This window comes from Capsicum annuum, chromosome 4 (genome assembly GCF_002878395.1).
Source record: "Capsicum annuum cultivar UCD-10X-F1 chromosome 4, UCD10Xv1.1, whole genome shotgun sequence".
Taxonomy (NCBI): domain Eukaryota; kingdom Viridiplantae; phylum Streptophyta; class Magnoliopsida; order Solanales; family Solanaceae; genus Capsicum; species Capsicum annuum.
In genome coordinates, this window is record NC_061114.1 from 68,850,880 (window position 1) to 68,866,072 (window position 15,193).

A 15,193-nucleotide genomic window follows, 5' to 3' on the forward strand; every position below is an offset into this window, starting at 1 on the left:
ATCAGTTTTTAAATTAAAAAACACATTTTTTAAAAAAAAAAATTTCATGTCAGCTTTAGAGATGAAAATAATATACTTTAAAGATGTTAAGGGAGTAAATAAACAGGAGTTAAGTTTAAGTGTTAAAGTAAATTTGAAGGACAAGTTCAGGAGGAGAAAAATATCTTTTCTCTGAAAGATAGTTTTAAAAACTTTTTATGACATTAAAAAAAAAATTCAAAATAGCTTGTACTGATTAGCTTTGAATTGTCAAATGCAGCAGCTTTGTTGATTGACCTGCTATCACATCTTGAATAATCTCATTCCTTTGTCATTTATTGCCCCCAAAGTCATAAACACTCTAAGTAAGCTTTTCGCTCGATTCTATTTTTAAAGAGGCTTATGAAAATTTATAAAGAATTATAAAATCAAATTTCACTTATTTTATATTATATATTATCAAATCATCAATGAAACACATTTGCAAAGTTTGAAACTGCGTTGAGATCATATTTCAGTTGACAACTCAAATTATGTTATGTTTGAAATTTTAGAAGAGTTTATTCCCAGTATTGGCAAAATTAGGTTTCTGTTAACCGCGATTTTTATTTTGAGAACTCCACATAATGTCCCCCCTATTAATAAATGAATAAATTATTATATCTAGTTATCTTTTAAGCTGGTAAATATTTAAATTAAATAGTCGGAATCAGTTATCATGCAGGGACGGCTGCCTAAAGCAAAGCTTCAATAAGAGGCGTTAAGATTTTATTATAAAATAATAATAATATGTTACATTTAATATTATTTGAAGTCAATTATTTTAATTTCTCCCACTATTTCAATTTAACGAGGTTGTTCTCTTTTTCAAGATTTAAACTTTTTGACTTTGACCATGCGCTTAAACATAAATTTTTTAACTTTTTGAAAATTCATGCACATAAATTGAGATAAATAATATTTTAGCCTCTTCATTTTATTTCAAAATAGGTGTCTCTTGGAGATTAAGAAAAGAATTAGAGGTGTCTTGGAGATTAAGAAAGGAATTAGAGTATTCTTTCAAAATTAACCTTGTTTTAATATTTTCTCCATTTCATTTTACTTGACCTCTCTTGACTTGATACACTCATTAAAAAAATATTAATTAAAAATATATTTCACAAAATTAACTATATTAATGATGTTTTGAAACTCTAAATCTAACCATTACTATTTTCTTTAGTTATTTAATTCTAAGGGTAATACTATGTGAAGAGAAGTAATAGAACACTCTTGATTTGTAAAAATGGACAAATAATTTGAAATAAACATATTTAGAAAGAAGGTCAAGTAAAATGAAATGAAGGGGCTACATGAAATTCTATATCATTAAAGAATTACTTTTTTCTTCAAGACACTTCATTAATTAAAGGTAAGTTAGTAAAAACACTTTTTTATTTTCAAAAATAATTAATTTTTAAAGGATTTGCTCAAATTAGATAAACCGATTATTTATAAACGAAACTATATACACATATTAGAAAATTTTGGGGTCCCGGAAGTTTGGGCCTAAATCAACGGCTTTAGTTGCTTTAGACTTGAACCGACCTTGTTATCACGATGAATTTATCTTAAAGTTTCACATTAACTAAAGGTCAGATACATCGTCAGACATCTAAACTTGACACAAACTTTCACGTTGCAATCTAAAATGACTGATGTTTATTTTAAATACCTAAACTAGCCTCCAACTGTATTATTTTTGCATCTTTTACTGATTTGTACAATGTGTGCTGCGCCTATTTTGAGTGCATGAAAGACTAAATTTAAAAACTTTTATTTTTTTATTTGTTCTTCTTTTTGTTCTCCTTCTCCAACGCTTCTTCCACACCCATTTTCACCTTCTTCCACCAATTCCCGCCACCAACACTCCATCTCCGGCAGAACAATAACCACTAAACCCACTGAAAAACTCCATCACAGCCAACGACACTTTCAACCAATCAAAACCTCAAACCATGAACTCCAATCATTTTCGTCAAACACCACCAATAACCAACACTAACAAACCGTCACTCTCCTTCGCTCCAATTTCTGTTGAAGTTCCATCGAAAAACACCCATCACCATCATTAAATTTAAATCATTAACAGACCCTCCATTCCAATTTAACAATCAGGAACACCTAATTTCATCACGAAACAACGCGTATTTATTGAGAAATTTTGATTTTGATTGATTCTCATAGAAGCCCATCTCAATTTTCATGGAAGCTCAACAAAAAGGCCACCCCAAAAGAGAGAGGTCGGGACAGGGTGGGTGGGTGTTGTTAAACTAAATAATTTTTTCTTTCATTTTATTTAATATAACACGTATAATTATTTAATTTATTGTTTTGCCACATCATCACTAGTGTCTTACACTTTTTTTTGTTGTTTATGTTGATTGTTAAAAAGGTGTTGTTATTTGGCCTTTAACTAAAAGTGAACTATCCTTCATATAGCCAGGACACAGTTATAAGTGTCAACTAGTTATAGTACATTACTAATAAACGTAGAAAAATAATTAATGACTCTAATTTAAAAAGTATGTTCTCAAATTTAAATTGAAGAAGTGAACTTTAGGTAGCAGCTATGGGTGTGTTTGGTACGATGAAAAAATGTTTTCTGAAAAATATTTTTTTATTTTTTTTATTTGGTTGTAGTAAAATATTGGGAAAATATTTTTCAAGATAACTCATTTTTCCTCTATTTGAGGGAAAATGACTTCCCTTATGGATCAAGGGAAGTCATTTTCTGGAAAATGACAAATGTGACTTATGCCCCCACCCCCACTCCTCTTCTCCATTCCAACAACACTTATATTTACATGACTCAAAAAATTTACATTTCTTAAAAATTTACATTATTTAAAAATATTTTTCACTGCTTGAAATAAAAAATAGTGAAACCCGAACTTTTTCCATTTCCAATGTTCGTTGAATGTATTGTTATTTTCATATGCATAGAGGAAGACTTACCTATGTTACTTTTGCTAATTGCATATTTCATTTTGTCATTGATGTAACTTGTTTTACGAGGTTGAATAAGTTTGTCATTCCGTTATATTTCTATTGATTGTAGTATCTTGAGATTGTTCTGACAAAATATTGACAAGTGTCTCCTATATTTGCTAATTAATAGTTGCTTAAATTTAGTGATTGTAATATTTTAGTATTCGATATTGATATTATTTGTTATGTTTAAATTAGTTCTTACAAATTGTTGAGTTGCTAGAGACACTGATATACTAGGTAACAGTTAGTAGTATTTTCTAAAAAATATTTTTCACTCATCAATTAAACACTAGAAAATATTTTTCTAAAAAATATTTTTTACTCACTAATCAAATACCATAAAATATTTTTCACTCATCAACCAAATATAAAAAAATAAGTAAAAATCAACTTATTTTCCAGAAAAATATTTTTCAGGAAAACATTTTCCATCGTACCAAACAAACCCTATGAGTCTATGGCGTAAATTTTTGCTAGACCTACCTCCTCGTTTAAAAGCCCATAAATATCTCTATCTCCATTAATAAATTCTAGCACTTCATAATTTTATAACCACCATCATTTTATTAATGAAATTTGTTTTGCCTGCCTTCAACCTTAAAAGATTCCTCCATATATTTCACCAAATAGAAAAAAACTACCTCAACTTTGAAATTAGTCAACTGAGAACTGGTAAATGTCACAAAAAAATTGACTCAAATTTAACCACAATTATAAAATAAAAAATATTATAATAACCTTGTTATAAATGTATTTACATTATAGTGAATGTCTATCAAGATCTACTTTGATATCTATTAGGATTTGAAGCATCCGTCTTTTACTCAGACTAGGAGTAAATTTTCCCTATAAATAGAGAGGTTTTGTTCATTGTGTTTATAATCTTATGATCTCTCATTCCTTAAGAGAAGAAATAAGAATCACTCTCTCTATTCTCTCTACTCTTCTTCTTTATTCTTTCTTGTTTTATAACACGTTATCAGCATGAAGTCTCTTATCAATTGAGATCTGTTCGCACGAGACTCTGCCAAACAAGGTGAGATTATAAATTTGAAGGATTTCATGGTTTATAATTTTTATGTTATTTTTCTTTTGCTACTACTAATATAATTATTATTGAATTTGAGAAAAAATAATTGGTTTGGAACCATTTATATTTTAAATTTATTCCTCAAGAACAATATTATCAAAAGGGATGATAATATGTTGGGTTTAAGTTCCATCAATGTATGCCTAAGACGCCTTTATATGGGTAAAACATTGAGTTTGAATCTCAATGCACCATATTGATGATATTATGATGGCTAAGGCAAAATAATGTGTTTTTAATGAAAAGTCATGAAATTCGACCCATTGAATATGCCCCATTCCATGAAGTGAATGTGGTAGCAATATATGATAAGTCTGAAATATGACAACTTACTTTATTTTTGAGGTGTATGTGGTAGCAGTGCATAATATGTCTGAAAGAAGACAAGTGATTGAATGCACGAATATAATAATGATCATCAAAAGTGATGATATTTTCACACGCTTATATGATTATAAGATAGGCTAGAGAAAAATTCTCTGCATCATATGTATGCCTCGATTTGCTTCTGAAGTAGAAAAATCTTGAAAGAAGTTATAAGCTATCATAATTTGATAGGCTTAAGGCACGATTATATTTCATTCCTAGTAATGAGAAATTTATTAATGCAAAGGTGCACTTGATTGTGATTGTATCACAACTCGCCTCCGAAAGAGGTTGAATAATTTTGAAATCTACTTCTGAAGTAGTAAATCTGAAATTTATTCATGTAATAGTAAATCTGAAATTTACTAAAGAAAAAGTACATATCATGGTAAACTTGGAGTTTACTAGAATAAAAGTTCATAAATTGATATGAACGATTGTGACATCTCGAAGATGTGCATGTATTGAAGAACTAGAAGATTCTTCAAGAATTGTTTATGTCGTTTGTTCTCATGATAAGTTGGTTGGACCAACTAATATTGGGATTGGATCCCTTCAAATCTTAAAAGAATAAAAGGTGAATAAGGGCTCGTTCATCTATCATCTGATATGTTGAAAGATGCATCAATAAGATGATCACATGTACATTCATGGTCAACCTACGTTTGACATTCATAAAGTTACTTGTTCAATATAAATTGAGCATAATTTTTGGATTGTGTAATCAAGATAATTTATCTTGATGCTAATGGTTTAGCATTGAATGTCTTCGATAAATATCTAAACCATTGTTAATGAGAACAAAACTTAATGTATTGGTCTGAAATATGATATATTGCAATAGCATTTGTATCCATTAGACCAATAAATTATGATTATTTCTTTCCTCTCAATTGATTCAAGGTCGAAAACCAATTATTCCATTTAATAATTTTGATGTGTGGTATACGATTAATGAATATACCATACTGCACAATGATGGATTTGTCAAAGAAGTAGAGGATGGATGTTAGTTTTTCTAACATAAGAGGGAGATTATAAGCGCTATGAAATATGTTAGGAATTATCACCATATTCTCATCCAAAAGATAATTCAACTCAAATGTTGAAAGCATCTCATATTAAGCGCAAATGCTCTTATTTTGTGTTCCTAAAGGACAAAGTCTATCCATGCGTGAAGCGTGGTAAAATGATCGGTTCCAAATGAAATAGTACTTGAAAATTAAGGAGCAAATAATCATAATAAGAAGGCAATGAGCTCTTGAAGAGCCTACGACATACCACTTCATGAGAGGTTCATGTACCTGAAAATAATGAAGTGATGAGATCTCAAAATGTTATGTCGCATTGTGAACCGATACAAAATGATATATCATCAATATCTTTGACACAATATTGGGGCAATATTGTGAAAGATTACGAGGATTTGAATTCTACGTTTATTTAAGCATGCTGACGTAGAAACATTTATCAAGTGATTTGAAAGGATGCATTTTGGTAAGCATAAAACTTATTTGATTTGTAGTCCAAATACTTGAAGATGTCACTCATGAAATGTTGAATATTTTCACTTGACAAAACTTATATCAAAACTTTTAAGGATTCAAACTACTTGAAGAAAATAAAAGTTTCTGGGAAACTTATTTATAATCCTTATATTGTATAAGCTTATTGCTTGAACATCATTGGAACTCTTGGAGAGTTTTCAAAGCAATAGATTATTTACTGAAATTTAAAATATATCGAATTGGATTGGTTATAAAGTACCATATCTTAGTACAATTGATGCACTCATATACCTTGCAAATACTACAAGGCCTATAGCCTTTTCAGTCAATTTGTTAGCAGGGTATATTTCTGCTCCTACTATGAGACATCAAAATGGGATAAAACGCATGAGCTTGTTTTATTCGAAAGATTACAGTCCTAATCTTATTGGTCATGCTGATGTTGGGTGCTTATCTGACTCGCATAAAGCTCGATCTCAAATAGGCTATGTGTTCATATGTGGTGGTACTACCATATCTTGGAGATATACAAAGTAGTCTATCATAGCCACTTCATCGAATCATACTGAGATAATAGCTATTCATGAAGCAAGCCGAGAATGTGTATGGTTGAGGTTTATGATACATCTCATTCGAGAAAAATGTGATGTGAAATATAATAATCTACCCACAATTTTATACGGAGATAATGCATCATGCATAACACATCTTAATGGAGGATTCATAAAAAGAGATAGAACGAAGAGCACTTCATCAAAGCTTTTCTACATATATGAGCTACAAAAGAATGGTGATATCAACATACAATAGATTCGTCCAAGTGAAAATGTGGCTGATTTATTCACCAAGTCTTCTCCAATTACAACTTTTAAGAAGAAGGTTCACAAGATCGAGATGCAAAGGTTTAAGGATGTTCTCATTAGGGGGAGTTAATACGCGCTTTTTTTCCCTTATGAGGTTTTGTCCCACTGGATTTTCCTTGTAAGGTTTTTAATGAGGCAACCGAAATGCATATTATTAGAGATGTGTACTCTTTTTCCTTCACTAGATTTTTTTACCTACTAGGTTTTTTCTAGTAAGGTTTTAACGAGGCACATTATCTACCAATTAGACATTCAAGGGGGAGTGTTATAAATGTATTTACATTATAGTGAATGTCTATCAAGATCTATCAAGAACTACTTTGATATCTATTAGGATTTGAAGCATCCGTCTTTTACTCAGACTAGGAGTAAATTTTCCTTATAAATAGAGGGGTTTTGTTCATTGTATTTACAATCTTATGATCTCTCATCCCTCAAGAGAAAAAATAAGAACCACTCTCTCTATTCTCTCTACTTTTCTTCTTTATTGTTTCTTGTTTTATAACAAACCTTTATTTTTCAAAATAAATTATTTTTTTAATTTTTTTTTAAAGAAGTATTAATTATCCCCTGAACTTGTCATGTTTTATTCATGGTACACCTGAACTTTAACTAGTCCTAAGTACCCCCGAACTTATTCTTTTAGTACGTCGCGTGACCATTTTCAGCTGAAGGACCAGAGCATGTAAAACACGCGCGTACACGTGAAAAAAATGCCTAGGTATCTGTCCACGTGGATAAATACCATTCACTTCTCTTATATTTATCCTATATTAAAAAATAACCCACTCATACCCTTAATTATCTGATTTTTCTCTAAACAAATTATATTTTTCAGTTTTCCTCTACTCCGAAATAGTAAAAGGTTGAATTTTTGTCATTTAAGTAAGTTATTATCTGAAAAATTATATTTTTTTTGTATGTTAAAAATATGAAATTATTTTTTCCGGTTAGTGTTTCATAGTAGTTTCCGATTAGTATTTCGATTAGAATTTTGATGAGACTTACATGCACAAATACATTTCTTATTATAATTAATGGAGTAATAAATTACAATTTAAGTTAGAGGTGTACAAAAATGGAACCGATAAAAATGTTATCAATTTATCGTTATTGGGTTAATGATTTTTGAATGATTTTATAAAAAAAAAATTATTGGGTTATTGATTCGATTTTGATTTTTTCACAGGGTTATTGGGTAAATCGATAGCCCAATAAGTTTATGCATATATATATATATATATATAAAAGTAGGATTTTGGTTGCAACTAAGATTCATTTTTTTTTCATGTTAGTTACTACTTTTTCTATTTTATGAGCATTTTTTTATCGGTTAAATTGGAAATCAAATCATCAGAGACTAAAAATCGTTAACCAATATAACTACATACACTATAATGCATAAAACCGAGGAATCTACGTTCAAAATTGTCACCCGACCATGAAATTCTCACAATTGGAGGAGACTCACATGCACAGACAAGTCTCCTATTATAATTCATGGAGTTAGAAATAAGTAGATAAAGTAGAAGCAATAAAATATTTTTTTTTTAGATTGGAAGTTAAAGAGGAAGAGGCATAATTGATTTTTTTGATAAAATTAAAGGAAAATGGAGTTTTTTTATTTTTTAACCATTGAAAATGCTCATTTGGCCAAAGAATCACTCCATCACGCGGGTGATGGAGTGTGGAACCAAACATTTTGCCATGTCAGCAAAAAAGAGTCACTTGATATAGTAAAAGAACAAGTTCGGGATGGGGGGACTTAGGACTAATCAAAGTTCAGGTGTATCATGAATAAAACATGACAAGTTCAGAGGTAATCGATACTTTTTTAAAAAATAAAAATTAAAGGGAGTTAAAAGTCTTTGTATTTCTTAAACTTAAAAGTCAAAATTTTATATTGAATGAATCATAGTTATAACTATTATTAATTATGCAAGAAAATATTAATTGATTTTATAAAGTAGATTCCACCATATATCTCACTTCACCTTCTTCTCTTTCTCCTTAATTCACTATTTTTTTCCTTGATCGTTTAGCACTCTTTTGTTTTTATCAAATTGTAAGACTAGCTTTATTATATAAAAAACAATAATTCATTAAGATTTTTTTGATTTAGTTATCTAATTTTGAATTTATAATATAAATATTTTTTATTATTATGTAAGCTTCATCCAAATTTAAAATGTATTGTTCAATTTTTTTAATTATTATTATTATTATTTTAATTTGTTTTCCTAGAAGTCATTCAAATTAAAATTTTGGTAACGTAAAATTAATTTTTTTTCTTAATTTTTTGTCATTTAAAAGTCATTCAAATTTGATCAAGTTAACTAAAAAGTAAATTTCATTTGAATTTGATATATCATATCGAAAATATGATAGTGGTTCAAAATAAATAAATTATATTCAAAATGATATTAGAAACACCTCTAATGTTTCGTTTCTTAACACATAACTTGTTGGGGATATGCAATATTGGCTTTCCCTTAGTTTGATTTATTTATATAATAGTTTTAATTTAACATTATTAATACTAAAGAAAATGTGATTTGACTATTTTTCACACTAATATATGTATTTATATAGTAAATTTTGTAAAGATCTTGTGAAAAATAAATAAAACATTTTTGTGTACTAAATTTTAAAGATAGGATACTTTTATGTCCCAAAATAGAATATATTTTTTGTATATTATTTTTAAATTTAAACTACTTTTATGTTAAAAAAAAATTGAAACCATTTTTATGTGTGATAGACTCAATGTTAGGTGATCGACGATAAATTTTACGTATCTTCGATTTCAGTTATTTAATTTTTTCAATTCTTTTAATTTTCACCTACAATATGCCAGTGTAGTTCCACAATTTTTACATACCTCAATTATTTTTTAGAAATTATGAAAATAAAAATAAGAATTAATTACTCATAAAAAAATATTAGTTTAAAATCATAATCTCTCTCTCTCTCTCTCTCTCTCTCTATATATATATATATATATATATATATATATATATATATATATAACCAAAACTAAAAACACCAGAAGAAGCCAAGTGACAAGCTATTGCGAAGCCATATGGAAGTTTTAGGACCAAAGTTAATAGTATTGTAATAAAAATTTTGAATTAAAAGATTAAAAATATTTAAATTTTAAAATGTATTATCCTTTATTTAAAAAAAATTATCATAAACTTGAAACTAGGTCTGAATCTGAATGGTTCAGACTTTTCATACTATAGTGCATTTGTTTTTTATTAAGATTTTAGCTCTTAATAGGTCTGAATAGGTCTTAATCATTCAGATCTATAATCAAGTCTTAATAGGCTTGAACAGGTATTTTGGTATTGGATAATATTCATCGCCACTATTCATAATCATTAGTCACCACCTTTGCCGTCGCCATCATTGTCAACCACCACCCACCACCTCCACCATCGACAACAAACATCGCTACCAACTATTATTGTCAACCGCCATTTAGCAAACCAATTTGGTATACTTTGTTTGTGCACATTTGCACATATTTTCACAAACCATGAATGAGATCTCTGAGGATTCTCACATAAGAAAACCTTATTAAAGCTTTCCATATAATCCCAGTAATTATATTTTACAGCAACTTTCTGCTGTTCGGGATGTATATATTCTCTTTCTTTTAGGGTACTCAAGCCCCATTCTTCATGAGTCAAAATCTGTTTGATTATAATTTTAGAATAACTATAATCCTTTTTGACTGCTTCATTAGCATATAAATGTTGGATTTCTGCAGAGCCCATTGCAGATAATATGGATTGATAAGGTTTGTGATATTTTTAAGATACCGCAGCATAAAACGTATTATCCAAATACGTTTGCATCAACTGCCAAGGATTATCTTTCTATCTAAGATCATGGTTTTTGAGGAAATTTATGACTTTCTCTGTCTTGTTGCGTTCATACAACTCAGTATTACCATTGTCATCTTTAATAATACTTGAATACAAAGGGGCCTCATTATCCCCTTGTTTCTTAGTCTTGAATTTTGTGAATTCTAAAAATTCTCGATATGTTTGTTCATCTGTATTTATACCAGAAGAACTTGAGCTTGCAATGCTCGAGGATATCAACCTCTGATTTCCAATTTGGGCGAGGACATTACCTCTGCTTTTTTGTGAATTTCTTTCACTTCTTCCTCTGAACGAAGAAGAAGATCCTAGTGAGGCCGTCCTGAAATCCATAAGAGAAACATTAGCTTAAAAATTCACGGGTTAAAAAATTGGGTAGACTATTATCCGATCCTTTTAAGTAGTGGATTTCAAAATCAAATGGGGCTAACAAAGCCTGCCATCTTGCAAACATTTGCTTAGAAACATTAGGTTTAAAATCTTTATTAAAGATAAATTTTGCAGCTTGGCAATCAGTCCTAATTAGGAACTTTTGATTATAAAGATCTCTTTGAAATTTAAGAACACATTTAATTATTACAAGAATTTCTTTAGTTACAGTTGCATAATTTTTCTAGCTGGCACTCCATTTTCCAGAATAATATTGAACAATATGAACAAGTTTTTCTTCTGGGGAATATTGCTTGAGAATCTACCATATCCAATGTCAGATACATCAGTATCAATTATTTTTGCCCAATTGGGATTTGAAAGTGTAAGGCATGGTAGATTTTCAACTTTAGCCTTAATATTTCTTACCGCAGTAGTATGGCTCACAGACCATGCTTTAGGATTTTTTTTCAGTCTATCATACAAGATAGCTGTATCTTTTTTCAGATCTTCCACAAAAGGAGATATATAATTTAGACTTACCAGAAATCTCTACAACTGGGTTTTGTCTGTTATTTCATCAGGAAATTTAGAAGCAAATTCAATACTTCTATTTATGGGAATAATTTTCCCTTTATCAATATTGTGACCTAGAAATCTGACATTGGTCTGGAATAAAAACATCTTTGGCCTCGAAATTACTAAGCCATTTTGTATAATGATCTTTCTGAAAAGATCTAGATGTTTAAAATGTGTTTCTACGTTCTTTGAGAAGACCAAAATGTCATCAATGTAGACAATGATAAAATTACTGTGTGGCATAAAAATATCATTCATGATATTTTAAAATTCTGAAGGAGCATTCTTCAGTCCGAAAGGCATGACATTCCATTCAAATTGTCCCATTGAAATATTGAAAGTTGTTTATATTTGTCAGTTTCTAATATCTGGATTTGCCAATAACCTAATTTCAGATCAAATTTTGAAAATATTAGAGCATCATACAAACGATCTAATAAATCCTTTTTATTGATAATTGGATATCTAATCCATTTGAGGACTTTATTCAAAGATTTGTAATTGATAACTAACCTCGGAACTCCTCGTTCTTGTTTGACATGCTTATTCACATAAAAATCAATACATGACCATGGAGACTTAGATGGTTGAATGAGGCCCTTATGCAAAAGAGATTCAATTTCTTTTTTACATAATTCTAAATAGTCAGAATTTATTTGACAAGGTCTAGCCTTAGTCGGTAAATTACCTTCTTGGAAATTATTTTCTTATGGGAGACTAACAACTTGTTGTTTCCTTTGCCAAAATGTATTTGGATGATCCCCACAAATTTAAACTGACAACTGATTTTTTAGAAACTCAATTCTTTCAAGTAATTTTGGTTTTTAAAGAGTTTCATTGATAGTCAAACTGCAAATTTCATTTTTCAAAAATTCCATTTGCCTATTTTTTTAAATAATTTTTTTCTTTAATCAGATTTAAATACCTGGTATAGGGTGGATCACACCATTCAAACTGAATATGTTTATTATTAAAGGTTCCAATGATACCTTTTTCATCCCAACAGACTAACGGATACAAATGTAGAAACCAAGGTTTTCCTTAGATAAGCTCATTAGTAATATCTTTAACTAAAATAAAAGTTTCAGGCATACAAACTTTGTTTTTGCAAATGTACACTTTAGGGATTCTATATTCGACTTCCATTTTCTGACAACTTGCATTCCTCACAGTATTAGTGGTCTTTTCGAAATATCTTGAAGGTATCATACCTTCTTGAATGCAGTTACACCCTTCCCCACTATCAATGAGAGCTGTAAATTCCTTCTTATAGTTGTAATTAATAATAAGGGTGACCTTAGCATAGAAATGTTGGTGAGCAGCTCCTTCTAAGGTTTTAAGGAAATCTCCATCAGGGAGAGTTTGGCTATCCTCAGCGGGTAATAATTTTGGGTTTTTTAAAGAAGAAACCCTTTGATCTAATGCCAAATTATAACTCTTAAGGAAATATATTTCCTTCTTGAGATTATCTATCTTATTTTTTAGGTCCTGGGTTGTTGCTAGAATAGCTTCAACCTTCTATCTTTCCCTTATAAGTTTATTAGCTTTATTCATGGTATAAATACCTTTTTGGGAGCGAATAATATGCATTTCCTTCTGAATGGGGGAAGAACTGGTGGATGGCTTATCATCCTGCTTACCCAGGTCTTTTAGCATTTCAAGTAGAGCTGCTAATTTGTCATCTTTCAAGACATTAATTTCTATATCTTGAAATTGGGATATGATGTTGTATAAAACATCCTCCTCCTCCTTGTTTGTACAAGGTTGTCCTTCTTGGCAAGGTATACACTCATCATTTGAAGGCATATAGTCTTCTTGATGGAGAACTCACAGATCCTCATTGGTTGAATCATTTTTTTCATTATTACTAAGGTCCAAACTGGAGTTTTCCGAAGAGTAATTGAGCAAAATCTTACATAGAGAGTCTTTAATATCATCGTTAATAGTGAGAATCTTGATCTTTCTTTTTACTTTGCAATCTTTTGCAAAGTGACCAAATCTACCACATTGGTAACAAGTGTTGGGCTTCTTGGCTTTTCTATAAGCCTTTTTGGATTTGTAATCCTCTTTTGTTTTTCCCTTCTTCTCAATCTTTTTAGATTTTTTATCCTCAGAGTACTTTTTCATACTCTTATGAGATTCTCTCGAGGTTTTGGGAATATCTATAGCAAATTGCTTACAAAATTCTCCCAGCTATTGTCTCTCAGTGAGACAATACTTCTTAATCTGTTGGTTTAACTTAATCTCACTACATAAAGCTAAACCTTCTTGAGTAACAACCTTTATAAGGTTACCATAGGTGTAAGTCTCATAGTTAATACTCATATTTGAACCACTATGGGTTTTCCTAATTCTTTCAGCAAATAACATGGGAATACCATCTATAAACTTGGACTTCTAGTAAGAACTATTACTCTCAGGTAATTCCATCACTCTAGAAAGGAAGACATCTTTATACCATCTCCAAGATGTCAAAGTCTTACATCTAAGATTTTGGAGCAGAGTCCTAATACTTTCACTATTATTGGACCATCTTCCAGAGAAGTGCTCATAATATTAATAATTAGAGTATAAACTACATTTATGACCTCTTGGCCATCTTCTCTCTTTACTACAAATTGGATGATTTTGGTTTTTCGGTCTTGGGTAAGATAATTATCCCACCAGCCTTTAAGCTGACCAGTAAAACCTACCGTAATCATTTCGGCAATGCCCCTATCATTAGCTTTCCAAAGGGCTTTACATATTGTACTGTACATCAAAATTCTATGTACCATTATATATATCTGTCGATCAGATAAGCCATCTACATTCCACTCGTAGATTTCATCATCTCTGAAACTGTTGGGGATATATAATCCTTGTTCTTCAAATAGAACATCCTGAGGAGTTGGTCTAGGATAATCAAACATTTTTTGGGTAGGCTTTTTAGCAAATTTATCTGAGATCTTATTTAGCTCAACAGGAGTAGCATGCCCACCATTGTCTCCTGCAAAATTTTCATCATAGATAGAATTTATCTTTAATCCCCGAAAGTTTTCTTCTAGCTACTTTTTGATATTATCTAAGTCACTAGATAACTTGAAATCTTAGATTTCAGGGGGAGGTTGGATGGTTGGAGCAGCTAGGACCTCAGGGTCCTTAAGTTTAAGTTCTAGTTGCTTAGTATTACTAAGCTCAATCCTTTTTAAATCAAATAGGACCTTATCAATTTTCTCATGTAGAGAAATTATTTGCTCTCCCAAGATGCTCATATAATAGTTAGCACAATTATGTTGTTTTAGCATTGTATTGATATTTTGGGCAGTTATTAGGGCAGTATCATTATCCATTAGCTTAGCAAAAGCTGTAAAATGAACTACCTTGTTGTCTCTTTCAATTTGAAAGGACTGCTGGGGAGGAAGTACTGAAGTAGTAGTTTCTCCAGTAGGTAATTTAAACTCCCTAGCTAGCATAGAAATATAATTATCCATATATCTGGCCATAAACCAGGGCACAAAAAAGCAATTATTTTAC